The sequence below is a fragment of the Oncorhynchus keta genome, chromosome 34 (assembly GCF_023373465.1).
Source record: "Oncorhynchus keta strain PuntledgeMale-10-30-2019 chromosome 34, Oket_V2, whole genome shotgun sequence".
Classification (NCBI taxonomy): domain Eukaryota; kingdom Metazoa; phylum Chordata; class Actinopteri; order Salmoniformes; family Salmonidae; genus Oncorhynchus; species Oncorhynchus keta.
The window spans coordinates 50373274-50391549 of NC_068454.1; the positions used below are offsets into that span (position 1 = coordinate 50373274).

General features: G+C 40.4%; 1 protein-coding gene across 2 annotated transcripts in view; it reads right to left on the reverse strand.

Annotated features, from left to right (window-relative positions):
* LOC127915127 (uncharacterized) overlaps positions 1-18276 on the reverse strand; it is a 1101500-nt gene that overhangs the window by 845498 nt on the left and 237726 nt on the right. The window lies entirely within an intron of this gene.

Sequence of the window (18276 nt, forward strand, 5' to 3'; positions counted from 1 at the left end):
GAAGTAATTGTTTTGGGCAGTAGAAGTTGGCATGACCTGCCTTCCGCCTGCAAGATTAAGGTCGTAACTCTGGCGATTTTCCTTCAAAATAAAAGTCCCGCAATGATGGTAAAATGTTTTATACCAATGGTAGAAATTTAACATTTTGAGGAAATGTTGGTATACTTAGAATTTTGTTTAACAATATGAAAGGAATAAGGGTAATTGCCTTTTTATAGCACATATTATAGCAATGGCATTCTTAACAGTATTAATGACTAGATATCATAGTAACAAGACATAATGCTATTAATAATATAATCAACTTTAGAAAACACTTAAATCCTATTGTTAATTAAACTTATTCAATTTGCACGATGTTCAGTACGTTTTCCATACTGGACATACTACACCATAGTACACAATTTCCTGTACATTGTGTTGCAGAAATCAGGAGCACTTCTAATTTCCAATTTCATAGTGTACAACCCAAGGAGTGTCACCGCTCAATCTAAAGTGGCCTATCACCTTAAATGCAATATGTTTTTCATATTGGACATGCAGTATCAGTCAATTTGGACACACCTACTCATTACAGGGTTTTTTATTTGTGCTATTTTCTTCTTTGTAGAAAAATAGTGAAGACATCAAATCTACGAAATAACACATGGAATCATGTCGTAACCAAAAGTGTTACAAAAAATCAACATATTTGAGATTCTTCAAAGTAGATACCCTTTGCTTTGATGATGGCTTTGCACACTCTTGGTGTTCTCTCAACCAGCATCATGTAGTCACCAGGAATGTATTTAAATTAACAGGTGTGTTCATTTGTGGAATTTCTTTCCTTAATGCGTTTGAGCTAATCAGTTGTGTTGTGACAAGGGCTCTATTTGGCCCTATTTGGTAAAAGACCAAATCCATATTATGACAAGAACAGCTCAAATAAGCAAAGAAAAACAACAGTCCATCATTACTTTCAGACATGGTCAGTCAATATGGAAAATTTGAAGAGCAGTTGCAAAAAAAAGCTCTGATGAAACTGGCTCTCATGAGGACCACCACAGGAAAAGTAGACCCAGACTTACATCTGCTGCAGAGGATGAGTTAAGTTACCAGCCTCAGAAATTGCAGCCCAAATCAATGCTTTAGAGTTAAAGTAACAGACATCTCAACATCAACTGTTCAGAGGAAACTGCATGAATCAGGCCTTCATGTTTGAGTTGCTGCAAAGAAACCACTACTAAAGGACACCAATAAGGAGAAGAGACTTGTTTGGGCCGAGAAACATAAGCAATGAACATTAGACTGGTGGAAATCTGTCCTTTAGGACTGAGTCCAAATTTGAGATTTTTGGTTCCAACTGCCATGTCTTTGTGAAGACTCAGAGTAGGTGAACAGATGATCTTTGCATGTGTGGTTCCCATTGTGAAGCATGGAGGAGGTGTGATGGTGCTTTGCTGGTGACACTGTCAGTGACTAATTTAGAATTCAAGGCACTCTGCAGCAACACACCATCCCATCTGGTTTGCGCTTAGTGGGACTATCATTTGTTTTTCAACAATGACCCAAAACACACCTTCAGTTTTGTAAGGACCAAGGAGAGTGAAGGAGTGCTGCAACAGATGACCTGGCCTCCACAATCCCCCGACCTCAACCAAATTGGGATGGTTTGGGATGAGTTGGACTGCAGAGTGAAGGAAAAGCCGCCAACAAGAGCTCAGCATATGTGGCAACTCCTTTAAGACCGTTGGAAAAGCATTCATCATGAAGCTGGTTGAGAGAATGCCAAGAGTGCAAACCTGTCATCAAGGCAAAAGATGGCTACTTTGAAGAATCACAAATATAAAATATTTTAATTTGTTTAAAACTTTTTTGGTTACTGCATGATTCCATGTGTTATTTAATAGTTTGTCTTCACCATTATTCTACAATGTTGAAAATAGTACAAATAAAGAATAAAGAAAAACCCTTGAAAGAGTAGGTGTGTCCAAACTTTTGACTTGTACTGTGTGTATATATATATATACACTTTTTTTCTCACAAAAGTAGCGCACTGGGCCTTTACCTGTCCTGTATTAGTGGACAGATATAGCATGGGCGAAAAAATGTGCAGCACCCCCACCCGAAACATCTTCCCGTGGCTATGGACGCACTTGATATTGTGTGCCCAGCAGAGAATCAGAGATGAAGGGTGGCATCAGGCACACATCGATATATAGCCTAATAATCAACTAATTCTTAAACACTGAAGTATTGAAATTTCATCATTTCCAAATGACTGTGCATTCGGAAAGTATTCAGACCCCTTGACTTTTTCCACTTTGATACTTTCTGGCTTATTTTAAAAATAATTAAATTCATGTTCTTCCTCTATCTAAACAATACCCCATAATGACAAATTGAAAAAAGGTTTTTAGAATTTTTTGCTAATTTATTAAAAATATATATTTTTACCTAAGTATTCAGACCCTTTGCTCTGAGACTCGAATTTGAGCTCAGGTGCATCCTGTTTCCAATGATCATCCTTGATGTTTCTACAACTTGATTGGAGTCCACCTGTGGTAAAATTATATTGATTGGATATGATATGAAAAGGTGCATCCTGTCAATATAATGTCCCACAGTTGACAGTGCATGTCAGAGCAAAGCCAAGCCATGAGGTTGAAGGAATTGTCCTTAGAGCTCCGAGATAGGATTGTGTCGAGGCACAAATCTGGGGAAGGGTACCAAAATATTTCTGCAGCCATTGAAGGTCCCCAAGAACACTGCGACCGTCATAATTCTTAAATGGAAGAAGTTTGGAACCAACAAGACACTTCCTGGTGCTGGCCGCCAGGCCAAATTGATCAATCGGGGAAGAAGGGCCTTAGTCAGGGAGATGACCAAGAACCCGATGGTCACTCTGACAGAGCTCTAGAGTGCCTCTGTGGAGATGGGAGAACCTTCCAGAAGGAAAACCATCTCTGCAGCACTCCGCCAATCAGGCCTTTATGGTAGAGTGGCCAGATGGAAACCACTCCTCAGTAAAAGGCACTACAGCCCCCTTTGAGTTTTCTAAAAGGCACCTAAAGACTCAGACCATGAGAAACAAGATTCTCTGGTCTGATGAAACCATGATTTTACTTTTTGGCCTGAATGCCAAGCGTCACGTCTGGAGGAAACCTTACATCATCCCTACGGTGAAGCATGGTGGTGGCAGCGACAGGAAGACTAGTCAGCGACAGGAAGACTAGTCAGGATCAAGGGAAAGATGAACAGACCAAAGTACAGAGAGATCCTTGATGAACACCTGCTCCAGAGCGCTTAGGACCTCATACTGAAGGCGAAGGTTCACTTTCCAACAGGACACACAGCCAAGACAACGCAGTAGTGGCTTTGGGACAAGTCTCTGAATGTCCTTGAGTCGCCCAGCCAGAGCCTGGACTTGAAACCGATCGAACATCTCTGGAGAGAACTGAAAATAGCTGTGTAGCGACGCTCCCCATCCAACCTGATGGAGCTTGAGAGGATCTGCAGAAACGAATAGGAAAAACTCCCCAAATACAACTGTGTCAAGCATTTCGTGTCATACCCAAGAAGACTTGAGGATGTAATCACTGCCAACGGTGCTTCAATAAAGTAGTGAGTAAAGGGTCTGAGTACTTACAGTATGTAAATGTGAGTTTATTTTTTTAAATAAATTAGCTCAAATTGTTTAAAATGCTTTGTCATTATGGGGTGCCATGACGTTGGCCTGGGGATAGGTTTATGACAGTCATAAATACCTCTCCCCCCTTTTTCCTCTCTCTACCCTACTGATGTGACATTTGAAAATCCTTTGGTTAACATAGAGATTCTGGGAACATCAGAAGGTGGGTGGAAATGTACTATATTCTGGTAATCCGACCAATTGAACATATGCGGTGGTACTTAATGAATATGATGTCAGTTCGGTTGTCATCTGAGACATTCTCATCAATGATAGGATGACAAACTCTACAGTGGAAAGTCTGCACATTGTAGTTATCGGATTCACATGGAATTGTTCAATATAAATGTTTCAATATAAAATTATTGGTGAAAAGATTAAATCTAATTTTAGCTTCCAAATGAGAAATTTGGGTTTTCATAAGGTTAGGGGCCTGCTCAATCAGTGGCCCACCCCTGTGAAGAGACCTGGGTCATAAAACTTTTCAAACACACCCTTCTCGCGCCACTATATAAAGCCTTGACGAAAATGTAACCTCCTGTTCTGAGGATGTGAGGACGACGGTCCGATGTCAGAATGGTTCAGATAATAACTACAGAAGGAAGCCAACCTCAGCATGAGCTTTGGTTGCGAATGGTATGAACTTTGAACTCTTATTCACTACAGAAGTGATACCTCCTAGCAGTTCAGTTAGCAACAGCAGCTGCAAACGTGGGCTAGGAAAGAACAGACAGAGTATTCCGTCTACCACACAACAACGTTACTACAACGTATCCAATTTACCACCAGAGACATTCTTCAAAGGACTCTGTTGGGAAACACGGCCTTCCATCTACCACCAACCTACTGAAGCGCAGCTCAGACGAAATATTTATTGCATTTTCCTTTTCCAAATGGGCGGTAATTTAGAATGCATAAGATACTGTATTTACGATGGAGACATCGCTTCTCTCTTTGTTCCTCAGTCTTCCCGCTCTTTCACTCAAACCCAGCCGCTTTTCTTTGTGTAACCAGCTGTCATATCTGTTCCGCCCGCTAGGGACGTTTTTCTTTATGATGTAATTTGTAATCAAGGGATGATTAATTCTGTGTATATGTAATTCCATGTGATTAGTTAGGTATTTAGTAAATAAATAATTAAACCACATTTTGTATTGCTGATTCAACTTGTTTAGCCAGGGTTCGTGAAGATAACCAAGGATTTACAACTTTCAGGTAAGACTGAAATAAGGTGACGATTAATATTGACTGTTAAATATTACTAGGTCTTTAAGAGTTTATTCGGAAGATAATAAGGCTGTAACGTAACAAAATGTGGAAAAAGTCAAAGGGTCTGAATACTTTCTGAATGCTCTGTACATGACCCTCTCCTGGACTAGATGATTTTTAAAAAAAGCTAAACCCTACCCTTGACTGGAATTGAAAAAGTATTACCCTCCCCCATTTTCCTCCAGGTACCCATTCTGTACATTTCGATCCATCCCTTATTGAGTAGCCAATCAGCAATGGTTTTCTCATACTGGAAATACATATTGCACCTCACACAATTACCTGTCCGGTATGTCGCTGTAAAAGGGTCAATTTTACTCAGGAGCATTTCTAATTTCTAAATCCACAGAGTTTACACACAGAGGAGTTTTGCTGCTCTTCTTGCGGCCCTTATAGTGGCCCATCATCTTAAAGTGGCCCATCAGCTTAAATCCAATTGTTTTTCCATATTGGACATAGTGCCTTAGGGAAGTATTCAGACTCCTTTACTTTTTCCACATTTTGTTAGGTTACAGTCTTATTCTAAAATTGATCAAATAGTGTCCCCCCCTCAATCTACACAGAATACCCCATAATGACAAAGCAAAAAAGTTTTTTTTTACATTGTTTTGCAAATTCATAAAAATAAATAAAAAACTGAAATCATATTTATATAAGTATTCAGACCATTTACTCAGTACTTTTTTAAAGCACCTATGGCAGTGATTACAGCCTCAAGTATGACACTACAAGCTTGGCACACACATTTGAGGAGTTTCTCCCATTCTTCTCTGCAGATCCTCAAGTTCTGTCAGGTTGGATGGGGAGCGAGATCTTGTTTCTCATGGTCTGAGAGTCTTTAGGTGCCATATCTCAAGACTGGTAAATAAAAAGAAAAGATTAAGATGGGTAAAAGAACACAGACACAGGATCACTGCCTAGAAGACCAGCATCCCGGAGTCACCTCTTCACTGTTGACGTTGAGACTGGTGTTTTGAAGGGTACTATATTTAATGAAGCTGCCAGTTGAGGACTTGTGAGGCGTCTGTTTCTCAAACTAGACACTCTAATGTACTTGTTCTCTTGCTCAGTTGTGCACCGGGGCCTCCCACTCCTCTTTCTATTCTGGTTAGTGCCCGTTTGTGCTGTTCTGTGAAGGGAGTAGTACACAGCGTTGTACCAGATCTTCAGTTTCTTGGCGATTCCGCCCATGGAATAGCCTTCATTTCTCACAACAAGAATAGACTGACAAGTTTCAGAAGAAAATTATTTGTTTCTGGCCATTTTGAGCCTGTAATCAAACCCACAAATGCTGATGCTCCAGATACTCAACTAGTCTAAACAATGCCAGTTGTATTGCTTCTTTAATAAGAACAATAGTTTTCAGCCGTGCTAACATAATTGCAAAGGGTTTTCTAATGCTCAATTAGCCCTTTAAAATTATCAACTTGAATTAACTAACAACATGCCATTGGAACACAGGCGTGATGGTTGCTGATAATGGACCTCTGTACGCCTATGTAGACATTCCATTAAAATCAAAAATCAGCCGTTTCCAGCTACAATAGTCATTTACAACATTAACAATGTCTACACTGTATCTGATCAATTTGATGTTATTTTAAATGGACAAAAAAATTTGCTTTTCTTTCAAAAACAAGGACATTTCTAAGTGACCCCAAACTTTTGAACGGTAGTGTATTTCAGTTTTATATTTAATTTATTTGCAAAAGTTTCTAAACCTGTTTTTGCTTTGACATTAGGGGGTATTGTGTAAAGATTGCTGATTTTTAAAATTAATTTTAGAATAAGTCTAACGTAACAAAATGTGGAAAAAGTCAAATGGTCTGAATACTTTCCAAAGTACATATTGCCATTTTCTTTATATTGTGTTGCAGTTAAAGGGTTGTCCATTCTACTCAGGAGCACCTGTAGTTTCCAAATCCACAGAGCTTACACCCTCAAGGGTGTCACTGCTATTATTTTGGCCTTTTAAGAGTGGGAAATCAGCTTACATCAAGATATTTGCATAGTAGATAGCTAGGTTTTATTTACACATCCATGTTGCACAATAGATCAATAACTATTTACACAGAAATGTACTTTAAAACAGCTGTAAAAATAGCAGACAAAAAAACAACAGCAAAACCTACAATAATCAGACTTAGGAACGAGTACTTATTAATCAGGGCTGGTTCAACCTGCTCTTAAGGACCCACAGGGTGTGCAAGCCTTTGTTCAGGTCCAGTTCTACATACATGTTTCTACTAAAAAGCTGATTAGTAGAGCCAGGTTTGGTAGAACGGGGCTTGAACATGAAGCCACCCTTGATACAAAATACTAACATCATAAACTGCTTGGAAAAAGATAAGTCTTTAGACAATTACAAAGTCCTAAAATCTATGCATTCAAACTTTTGCTAATACATTTCATAAGTAATACTTAATACTCTGAATTTGGAAACTGGAAGTGCTCTTGAGTATTTAACATTTATTTAACTAGGAAAGTTAGTTAAGAACAAATTCTTATTTACAATGACGGCCTACCAAAAGGCAAAAAGCCTCCTGCGGAAACGGGGGCTGGGATAATATATATATATTTTTTAAATAGGACAAAACACACATCACAACAAGAGAGACACCACAACACTACATAAAGTGAGACCTATAAGACAACAACAATAGCATGGTATCAACACAACATGGTAGCAACACAACATAGTAACAGCACAACATGGTAACAGCACACCATTGTACAAACATTATTGGGCACAGACAACAGTACAAAGGGCAAGAGGATAGAGACAACGATACATCACGCGAAGCAGCCACAACTGTCAGTAAGAGTGTCCATGATTGAGTCTTTGAATGAAGAGATGGAGATAAAACTGCCCAGTTTTGAGAGTTTGTCATTCCATTCGCTAGCTGCAGCTGAAAAGACGAGCGACCCAGGGATGTGTGTGCTTTGGGGACCTTTAATAGAATGTGACTGGCAGAACGAGTATTACAGTGGGGCAAAAAAGTATTTAGTCAGCCACCAATTGTGCAAGTTCTCCTACTTAAAAAGATGAGAGAGGCCTGTAATTTTCATCATAGGTACACTTCAACTATGACAGACAAAAGGAGGAAAGAAAATCCAGAAAATCACATTGTAGGATTTTTTTTATGAATTTATTTGCAAATGATGGTGGAAAATAAGTATTTGGTCAATAACAAAAGTTTATCTCAATACTTTGTTATATACCCTTTGTTGGCAATGACAGAGGTCAAACGTTTTCTGTAAGTCTTCACAAGGTTTTCACACACTGTTAATGGTATTTTGGCCCATTCCTCCATGCAGATCTCCTCTGGAGCAGTGATGTTTTGGGGCTGTTGCTGGGCAACACGGACTTTCAACTCCCTCCAAAGATTTTCTATGGGGTTGAGATCTGGAGGCCACTCCAGGACCTTGAAATGCTTCTTATGAAGCCACTCCTTCGTTGCCCGGGCGGGTGTGTTTGGGATCATTGTCATGCTGAAAGACCCAGCCACGTTTCATCTTCAATGCCCTTGCTGATGGTAGGCTTTGTTACTTTGGTCCCAGCTCTCTGCGGGTCATTCACTAGGTCCCCCCGTGTGTTTCTGGGATTTTTGCTCACCGTTCTTGTGATAATTTTTTTGCCCCACTGTATATGTGGACGATGAGGGCTGCAGTAGAAATCTCAGATAGGGAGGAGTGAGGCCTAAGAGGGTTTTATAAATAAGCATCAACCAGTGGGTCTTGCGACGGGTATACAGAGATGACCAGTTTACAGAGGAGTATAGAGTGCAGTGATGTGTCCTATAAGTTGGTGTATGCCTTGTGATTTACGAATCATGGTGTAGTCACAACAACATACAGTAACTCAAGTCCTTTTGTTCACCTGACCTAGAATTCCTTACAATAAAATGCTGACCGCATTATCTTCCAAGAGAATTCTCTGCGATTATAGTCACAGCTGTGATATGTATATACTGTAATTCTATACCATCTACTGCATCTTTTTTTTTATGATTTATTGAAGTTCCTCGGTGTACACATCACAGACAAACTGAATTGGTCCACCCACACAGACAGCATTGTGAAGAAGGCGCAGCAGCGCCTCTTCAACCTCAGGAAAAAGCACTCACAAACTTCTACAGATGCACAATCGAGAGCATCCTGTCGGGCTGTATCACCGCCTGGTAAGGCAACTGCTCCGCCCATAACTGTAAGGCTCTCCAGATGGTAGTGAGGTCTGCACAACGCATCACCGGGGGAAAACTACCTGCCCTCCAGGACACCTACACCACCCGAAGTCACATAAAGATCATCAAGGACAACATCCACCCGAGCCACTGCCTGTTCACTCACATTACTCATCTCATATGTATATGAATATACTGTACTCTATATCATCTACTGCATCTTTATGTAATACATGTATCACTAGCCACTTTAAACTATGCCACTTTGTTTACATACCCTACTACTCATCTCATATGTACATGCTGTACTCGATACCATCTACTGCATCTTGCCTATGCCATTCTGTACCATAACTCATTCATATATCTTTATGTACATATTCTTTATCCCTTTACACTTGTGTGTATAAGGTAGTAGTTTTGGAATTGTTAGGTTAGATTACTCGTTGGTTATTACTGCATTGTCGGAACTAGAAGCACAAGCATTTCGCCACACTCGCATTAATATCTGCTAACCATGTGTATGTGACAAATACATTTGATTTGATTTGACATACAATATACTTGCAGTGAAGCCGCTCAATAACTACATCATACCAGTCATCCAACAGATTCCCATTCAGAGCGTCAATGGCCATCCAGGGTCAATGCCCTGCTCAAGGGCATGCTGACCGATCTTCCACCAGGCCAAAAAACGAACCCGAACCCTCCAAGACCCCCACAGTTCCCCAATAGCTGTCCCTCAACCATTTGAGACCCCTCGCACAGTCCCCCCAGGAATAAAAAAATTAAATAAAAATACAATTCATTCCATTCCCCACCCCCCAAGAACCACCCAACACACCAACAACCAAGAGAATGAATTAAAGAGAAAAAAAGTAAGACAGAAGAAAACAGCAAGCAATGCAAAAATTTTAAATTTAAATTAAAACAAAGGACATCAAGGACAAATAAAATCATAACAGCAATGCCAACTGTATATGTTATGTGCATGTCTGGCACTATTACATGTATGCGTGTGTTCTTGTATGTGTTAATTTGAATGAGAGTGAGTGCATGTGCATGTGCACAAACACTTGCACGGCATCAGCCTCAGGCAAACTGGCATTAGTTTTAAAAACACTACCACTTAGTGTCATTCAAATGTACTTTTTATTATGATTTATTTGGACTTTTATCTTTGACCATCATTCTATCTCTCACAGCAACTCCACTCCCACTTGTCTCCAATTCCACATACCAACCCTCAGCTTCCCTCAGCCCATCCCATCTATCTACCCACTTCGGGTTTCTATGCAACACATATCTTTCAACTATACTGTGATGTTTAATGTACAATTTCAATCTATTTAATCGAATATAATCCACAGATTGCAAGCTGAAGATAAATACTTTTACTACGAGTATTAGTTATTGACTGACCCGGTCTCTCCAGATCTCCTAACAGTACTATTTCTAGGGTAAATTTTAGATCAATGCTATGCATTTTCAGCCATTCCTGAACCTGAGACCAGAAACAGGCTACCTGAGGGCAATACCAAAATAAATGGTCTATTGATTCTGTATCCTCACAACAAAATCTGCAGAGCTTCGATGATTTTATGCCCCAAATATTCAACATTTTGTTATTGGCAAGAATTCTATATAATAATTTTTAGCTGAAAAGCGCGATGTCTTGAATCTTGCGTTATTTTAGTTCGAACTACTAATTTTAAATAGGACTCTCTCCAGAAATAAGTCTCTCACTGTTGCCACCTGCTTACCGACCCCCCTCAGCTCCCAGCTGTGCCCTGGACACCATTTGTGAATTGATCGCCCCCCATCTAGCTTCAGAGTTTGTTCTGTTAGGTGACCTAAACTGGAATATGCTTAACACCCCGGCAGTCCTACAATCTAAGCTATGTCCTCAATCTCACACAAATCATCAAGGAACCCACCAGGTACAACCCTAAATCCATAAACAAGGGCACCCTCATAGACGTCATCCTGACCAACTGGCCCTCCAAATACACCTCCGCTGTCTTCAACCAGGATCTCAGCGATCACTGCCTCATTGCCTGTATCCGCTACGGATCCGCAGTCAAACGACCACCCCTCATCACTGTCAAACGCTCCCTAAAACACTTCTGCGAGCAGGCCTTTCTAAACGACCTGGCCAGGGTATCCTGGAAGGATATTGACCTCATCCCGTCAGTTGAGGATGACTGGTCATTCTTTAAGAGTAACTAGGGGCTAGGGAACACGGTCACCACCGACAAATCCATGATTATCGAAAACTTCAACAAGCATTTCTCAACGGCTGGCCATGCCTTCCTCCTGGCTACTTCAACCTTGGCCAACAGCTCCGCCCCCCCGCAGCTACTCGCCCAAGCCTCTCCAGGTTCTCCTTTACCCAAATCCAGATAGCAGATGTTCTGAAAGAGGTGCAAAACCTGGACCCGTACAAATGAGCTGGGCTTGACAATCTGGACCCTCTATTTCTGAAACTATCCGCCACCATTATCGCAACCCCTATTACCAGCCTGTTCAACCTCTCTTTCATATCGTCTGAGATCCCCAAGGATTGGAAAGGTGCCGCAGTCATCCCCCTCTTCAAAGGGGGAGACACCCTGGACCCAAACTGTTACAGACCTATATCCATCCTGCCCTGCCTATCTAAGGTCTTCGAAAGCCAAGTCAACAAACAGGTCACTGACCATCTCGAATCCCACCGTACCTTCTCCGCTGTGCAATCTGGTTTCCGAGCCGGTCACGGGTGCACCTCAGCCACGCTCAAGGGACTAAACGACATCATAACCATCAATAAAAGACAGTATTGTGCAGCAGTCCTCATCGACCTTGCCAAGGCTTTCGACTCTGTCAATCACCATATTCTTATCGGCAGACTCAGTAGCCTCGGTTTTTCTAATGACTGCCTTGCCTGGTTCACCAACTACTTTGCAGACAGAGTTCAGTGTGTCAAATCGGAGGGCATGTTGTCCGGTCCTCTGGCAGTCTCTATGGGGGTACCACAGGGTTCAATTCTCGGGCCGACTCTTTTCTTGGTGTATATCAATGATGTTGCTCTTGCTGCGGGCGATTCCCTGATCCACCTCTACGCAGACGACACCATTCTGTATACTTCTGGCCCTTCCTTGGACACTGTGCTATCTAACCTCCAAAAGAGCTTCAACACCATACAACACTCCTTCCGTGGCCTCCAACTGCTCTTAAACGCTAGTAAAACCAAATGCATGCTTTTCAACCGTTCGCTGCCTGCACCCGCATGCCCGACTAGCATCACCAACCTGGATGGTTCCGACCTAGAATATGTGGATCTATAAGTACCTAGGTGTCTGGCTAGACTGTAAACTCTCCTTCCAGACTCATATCAAACATCTCCAATCTAAAATCAAATCTAGAGTCAGCTTTCTATTCCGCAACAAAGCCTCTTTCACTCACGCCGCCAAACTTACCCTAGTAAAACTGACTATCCTACCGATCCTCGACTTCGGCGATGTCATCTACAAAATAGCTTCCAATACTCTACTCCGCAAACTGGATGCAGTTTATCACAGTGCCATCCGTTTTTGTTACTAAAGCACCTTATACCATCCACCACTGCGACCTGTATGCTCTAGTCGGCTGGCCCTCGCTACATATTCGTTGCCAGACCCACTGGCTCCAGGTCATCTACAAGTCCATGCTAGGTAAAGCTCCGCCTTATCTCAGTTCACTGGTCACGATGGCAACACCCACCCGTAGCACGCGCTCCAGCAGGTGTATCTCACTGATCATCCCTAAAGCCAACACCTCATTTGGCCGCCTTTCGTTCCAGTTCTCTGCTGCCTGTGACTGGAACGAATTGCAAAAATCACTGAAGTTGGAGACTTTTATCTCCCTCACCAACTTCAAACATCTGCTATCTGAGTAGCTAACCGATCGCTGCAGCTGTACATAGTCTATCGGTAAATAGCCCACCCAATTTACCTACCTCATCCCCATACTGTTTATATTTATTTACTTTTCTGCTCTTTTGCACACCAGTATATCTACCTGTACATGACCATCTGATAATTTATCACTCCAGTGTTAATCTGCAAAATAGTAATTATTCGCCTACCTCCTCATGCCTTTTGCACACAATGTATATAGACTCTCTTTTTTTCTCTACTGTGTTATTGACTTGTTAATTGTTTACTCCATGTGTAACTAACTCTGTGTTGTCTGTTCACACTGCTATGCTTTATCTTGGCCAGGTCGCAGTTGTAAATGAGAACTTGTTCTCAACTAGCCTACCTGGTTAAATAAATATAAAATTGAAATCAACTCATACACCCTGTACCATGGAATTGGTACATCAAAAATCTCTTTCCAACTATTTTGCAATCTGTATGACACAGTTGTCAACATCCTGGTCCTCAAATGAAACTGGTATACTTTCCTATTTGTGCTATTTTTATTCCTCTGCCAGTTTTGACCCTTTATATTGGGCATACAGACCTGTTCCCTACATCCTCCCACTGCCACCTGCCTCCTCCATTTTTGGGGCAATGCTGTAATCAATTGTTTGTACTCTTTGATTGAGCAGACCTTTCCATACAATTCTGATAACTCCATGAAGGACATAACTCTACCATTCCAATTTACAATATCATTTGAGAACAAAATACCCTTCTCAAAACATCTCTCCCATAAATACAGGTATTTTATCAACCAGCACATTTGAGTTCAGCCATAATATTTGTTTTATCTTGTCAGGGGGATGAATTCGAAATTGTAGCCAGCTCTGCAATGCTTGATTGAAAAAGAGAGATACTTTGAAAAAAGTATCATTTTCAATTAATTGAAAATGAGACATGGCAATCTGCACAAAGGCAAAAAGGCCATTTTCAAACAATGGATGTGCTTTTCTTAGTAATCTACTTGAGAACTATTTAGGGCTCAAATAAAACTTTTGAATAAGTGAAGCTTTTAGAGAGAGGTTTAGTGCTTTTATATGTAATAATCTCAACCCACCCAATTCATATTCATTATATAGATAGGCACGTTTTATTTTGTCTGGTTTAGTGTCCCAGGTAAAGCAAAATATTTTTTGCTCAAATGTTTTGAAAAACGAATCACCAGGAGTAGGCAACGCAATAAGTAAGTGCGTAAGGAGTTAATCAGGGCATTTTTTCCATAAATGGACAGGTATCCATCTCTCCATGATTGCAGGATCTTGTCTATTTTTACAAGTTTTATAAAAATTCATTGTGGAGAGCTTATTTATATACTTTGTGATATGAATACAGAGTATGTCTACTTCACCATCAGCCCATTTTATAGGTAAACTGCAGGGTGATGTAAAAGTTGTATTTTTTAAGGATCCAATACGTAATATTGTACACTTATCATAATTAGATTTTTGTCCAGAGAGTACAGAAAAGTTATCTAGATCTTTAAATGAGACATTGCAAGGATCTAGCTTGCGGACTTAATATAAAACTTGAGTCATCGGCATACATGGAGACCTTTGTTTTTAAGCCTTGGATTTCTAATCCTCTAATGTTGTTATTGGATATGATTCTAATAGCTAGCATTTCGATGGCCATAACAAATAGACATGATGACAGCGGACACCCTTGTTTAACTGGGGTTGCTATACAAATCCAGGCATTCATAAATAAAATCCAGTCTTACTTTATCAAAATCTGCTATAAATACCATTCCTGGCTTCTTATATGTTTCATGGTGTTCTATAATTTCTATTAGTTGTCGTATATTATCTCCAATGTATCGTCCATGTAAAAAACCTGTCTGATCAGGATGAACAATACCTGGTAAAACCCTTTTAATTCTGAGTGCTATGCATTTTGCTAGTATTTTTGCATCACAACATTGAAGTGTTAGGGGCCTCCAGTTTTTTTTAGATAGACTTGGTCTTTATATTCACCATCTGGGTCTTGTTTTAATAATAGAGAAATCAGACCTTCCTGCTGAGTATCTGACAGATTGCCATTTATACAGGACTAATTAAAACAATCTAACAATGGAGCTTTTAGTATATCAAAAAATACTTGATATACCTTGGTATGCCATCAAGCCCTGGGGTTTTTCCAGACTGAAAGGATTTAATAGCCTCGAAAAGTTCTTCCTCTGTAATTTGGCCTTTGCACTGATCTTTCTGTACATTTGTTAATTTTCCATTTTTTTTTATTATTTGGAAAGAATTCCTTACCATAATCTTCATTCAGTGGGAAAGGATGAGATGGTAAAGGACCCACCTTCCTTGCGAATCATTCCTGACTATTTGCACATTCAGATCGAAATGTTTGAGTTCCTTTGTCCATGACAGAAAATTATTTCACCACCTGTTACAACTTATAACAACGGTGAGTGGAGGAGTCAAGCACAGAGAGCAGGTAATTCTGTACGTGGATATTTTATTCCAAAGACTGTGGAGCCACGGACATGCAAAGCACCAGGACGCATGAAACAACCCGTCCCAAAATACAACGGACTAAAACTGTCCGGAAAAATATAGATAACACTCATACACCAGATAACAGAGAACAAGCCCGCACAAATACCCAGCGGGCCTAGTGCCCTTAAATAGCTTACAAACAAACACTAACTTAAAACAGGTGTACCCAAATAAACCCAATAAACAGAAACAAACGGAAAGGGAATCGATGGCAGCTAATAGGCCGGCGACGATGACCACCGAGCGCCACCCGAACAGGAAGAGGCACCAACTTCGGCTAGATTCGTGACACCACCCCATTCCTTTTTCCACGCAACTTCATCTAAGGATGTAGAGTGATTTTCCTTTAAACAGTGTATGTTATATTCCTTTTCTTTCAGCCATGTAAAGACGGATCTTTTTTATAAATCTGCTAAACCATTACAATTATAACTAGCTATACTTATTTCACCCTTTACCATAATTAGTGCTTGTAAAGTTACTGCCATCAGAGGTATTATGAAGGTCAAAACTAGAGCTTTCAAATGTCTGATATTTAGAATTCAAGAAACAGGTTCTAGCAATATTTGTTTTATTCCCTTGCCTGTTTGCCTGTGAGCCAATGCCACAGATGTTAAAAAATTGAGACAAGATATTATGTGTGTAGCAAATCTGAGTAGGTTGATGTGTCTGCTATTGGATGTGATATAGTGAGTGTGTACGATGTCTGTATGAGAGTAAGACTATAATCTGTGATGTCCAAATAAATAAGAACTCCAATTTGCATGTGTGTAACATGTAGTGCGTATATCCTTGATATCCATGATGATAATTGTAATCCATATCGTATCACCATCATAGTTGCATCATAATTACCTTTAACATAATTGAAAAACACATCCCAGCATTTCCATAGCAATTGATGTTTCACATGATCATGAAAGAGACCTTGCTTGCATTACTCTAGAGATGGCTTTAGTACAGTACAAATGTATTCCATACAATATGTTATTATTCCCCAATGCCCCTATTCTGAAATCTTCCCCTTGCTTGTTGTAAACATATATAAACTTGTAGACAAATACATAAAAAAAGAGACAAACAATAAACACATTAAATTATAAAACAGTTCTCGACAATAGAGAGGGAGAGAAGAGAAAAGAGAGAAAGAGAGAGCGAGAAAGGAGAGCGAGATCAGGTGTGTGTGTGTATGTATAAGTCCGTATGTGTAAGCAAGCATGTAATTAAGTATGTGTGTGTTCCTATCCACTTCATAGTGTTCAGATAATTTTACAGTTCCCATAACTTATTTTTTTCCGTAACCTGAAGTCCCTGTAGAATTTAGTACAGCCACGGTGTTATGGAGCTGTCTCGGAATAGCTGTCCATATATAAAGAGTTTGTCCACAATGAGAAAGGAACGCTTACCATCCTCCCTCTGTTGTCTTTGTACTGGTTACAGTCTCTTAGGACGTTCGTTTATCTCCCTTGGAAATTGGTCATTGAGACCAAATTTGGTCTCTTTAAGCTCCCTTTCTCTGCTTTTGATCAGCTCATTTTGTTGGTAGTGTTGGGTTCGACATTTTGAACATTGAGATATTATATAAATGATAGAGAAGAAGCATAAAATCAAAGGAGAAAGTTAAGGGTTCTCTGTAGAAAGCCAGAAGGCTTTGGAATGTTTTTGATGGAGGAGAGGAGAACGACGTGTTGATATAGGGAAGACAGATGGATATCTGTGGATTAGGTGAAGGAGGGGTTGAGGTCAGCAAATGAGGGGTGAGGTCAGTTCCCCTTAAGGGAGTAATCAGGGTAGTATTTGGTTACATTCTTCCTGTTGGGGCATAAACTGTATGGATTGGAGAGAGGGAGTGTCTTAAGTGGGATATACATATCTGGATGGGACACATTTTGGGTTGTCTGATTACAGCTGATTACAGAACCCTTGGGCAGAATTAAACTTGGTTAAAGCTTCTCTAGTGTCCGTGGGTTATTTACTCTGAAAAATATGAACCTAACAGTAGTGTTCAAATTTTGTGATGATCGGTCGGGGACCCTTGGTCTTATCGCTCCAAGTCTGTGTACTCGGTGGAAAGCCACCTTGTTTACAGTCTCTATAGGAAGTTTCAAGGCGGATTGCATGAATTCTCTGATCGCGCCCTCTGGATTATTGGATGCGTCCTCTGGAATCCCATAAAAAAAAATATTTTCACGCATGCTACGACTTTGTATGTCTACTCCTTCATCACCCTGTTTTCCCTGAGTAGACAATCCATGTTGGAATTGTGGATTTTTACTTTGGCTGTGAGTGTCTTGTTTTCTCTTTGAAGCGTGAGAATTACACTCTGGCTGAACTCCAAACTCCCCCTCAGCCCTGCTACCTCCTCACACAACTTTTCCAGTGTTGCATGGATTCCAGCCAGAGCACTGGCCTCTACCTCAATGGTAAGTAAATCACCTGTGTCTGTAGATTAATGTTTTTTTTGAGGGGGGGTTAAAGTTATTTTGTGAGGTGGTCGCATCTTTCCATGAAGGAGTATGTTGTTCCTCCATAGCGTAAAGCTGTTGGTACTCGTCGATTTCCCTCAGGATCTCCTTAGTATCCAGATTATCAGGAGAGCATCCCTGGTCATCTCTACTGCCTGATCTTGCGGACTCAATAAACACATGCTTCGTTTGTAAATGACCTCGGAGTGTGTCCCTAGCTATCCGTAAATTAAATTATATCTG